Source organism: Mastomys coucha, unplaced genomic scaffold (genome assembly GCF_008632895.1).
Source record: "Mastomys coucha isolate ucsf_1 unplaced genomic scaffold, UCSF_Mcou_1 pScaffold14, whole genome shotgun sequence".
Classification (NCBI taxonomy): domain Eukaryota; kingdom Metazoa; phylum Chordata; class Mammalia; order Rodentia; family Muridae; genus Mastomys; species Mastomys coucha.
The window spans coordinates 80,129,424-80,131,403 of NW_022196896.1; positions in this window are offsets into that span (position 1 = coordinate 80,129,424).

Sequence of the window (1,980 nt, forward strand, 5' to 3'; positions counted from 1 at the left end):
TTTCCAAGAGCCTTGGTCTTTATGTTTAAATTAAGAAAAAAACACAGGAAAAAGCTGGGCAGTGGTGGCTCACGCCTTTAATCTCAGCACTTGGGAGGCAAAGGCAGGCAGATTTCTGAGTTCAAGGCCAGCCTGGTCTACAGTGAGTTCCAGGACAGCCAAGGCGACACAGAGAAACCCTGTCTCAAAAAGGAAAAAAAAAAAAAAAACAGGAAAAAACATCTAAAACCCAGTTTTCAATCTGTAATTGGGATTGGTATTATTTAGACTGAGCCAAAATTATTTTAAAATCTTGTTTCTTAATATGTGATAAAAAGAGAAAAATAAAAGGCACAAAACAACCAAAAGGTAAAATTTAAAAAGATTTCTATAAATTTAAACATTTTTCTATAAATATAAAATAAAATTGGGAACTCAACTGATGGACCTTAAAATATCAAAGTTTTTTCTAAAAGAATTCTTTAACCTTGACGTTCTACATTCAAGAAATTATCTTAAGGAAATAATTGTGAATATATGAAAAGATCCACCTTTAATGATAATAGCTGCCTTGTCACCTGTAAAGAATAATTTTAAGATGAAATATCTAAAAATGAGGGGACTGGCTTAATAAAAGATGAGCTACTCATAAAATACTACGTGATGGAATTGTTGAAAATAATATATATCAGAACACTTAGTGGCAAGAATATCCTTGAAATGTGTTAACTAACACTTTATGGATACCTTAGAGGTTTTAATTGAGTTTATTTTCTTGCACTTTCTATGATAAGTGCATTTTCTACTTTAATCAAAAAATAATAAAATGAAATTGAATGTTTTCAGTAAGAAATCTGTAAAACATGTTTCTTAAACATAAACTCCTAGATGCTGTTAAACAAATATGAAAATTCACCTTATCATTAATAGAATATTGTGGTTAAAATAAAAGACATTCTTTTAGTTTTTATCAATATAATTATATCAGCAAATTCAGTGTTTGTTGAAAGTACTGTGAAAGCGCAGGCTCCCATTGCTTCTCTGTAGACAGTTTGTATAGCACAGAAGTAGGGGTCACACAAGGAAGATGACTAAATGGTAAGCTTGCTCCAGGGAAATATGGTGGAAAGGTGGAGAACTACAGACAGATATGGGTGGATGTCACCAAGGGCATGACAGTCGCTCTGGTGTTTACGGAGCCTTCCGGTACATCTGGCTCTATGTTGGCTATTACTATGGACCGACTTTTTTGTCTGTCTCAGAATTCACGGGTTGAAGTCTCTGGTGATGGCATTTGGAGTTGTGGGTCTTTGCAGGTAATAAAGACGAAACCTCCACGGGACGAGAAAGACATCTGGCTCTCTCCATCATGTAAAGATACAATATGAAGACAATCTTTCTAAACATCAGGAACTGAGTTGGCTTTGGTCTTGGACATACATCCTCCAGAACTAAGGAAAGTCAATTTTTATCATTTAAGTCACTCAGCTTGCAACCCTTTCTTGTAACAGAGTTAACTCACAAGTATGAATGTTTTACTTGACTCCATAAAGCCTTGGAGAGTACAGAATCCAACGAGGGTTGGGCAACAGGTGAACCACTTCAAATAGCACGATGCTTTTCTTACCCTTAAAACTATGCAAATGTTACCATAGTCTTTAAAAGTTGAATAAAAATCTCCACCCAAATTCATAAACGTTGCTGCAGCCCGGAGATGTGTTGTCTCGACACAAGGGACAACTGGACATGCTCTTTGCACCATGCAAAGGGGACAGTTACCCTTCTATGTGGTAAAAAAAAAAAAAAAAAAATCCACAAATCCACCAGCTAGAACAATGACTACCAGCAGAAAAAAAAATACAGGAAAATTTACTCAAAAGGAAAACCCTTAGGATCAGGTCACCTTAGAATAGAGCTAGTTATTAAGAACTACAACTGGGTGCATAGCTGCATGATCCCACCACAAAATTCCTCAGCCTTGAACAATACAGGAAGAAAAGA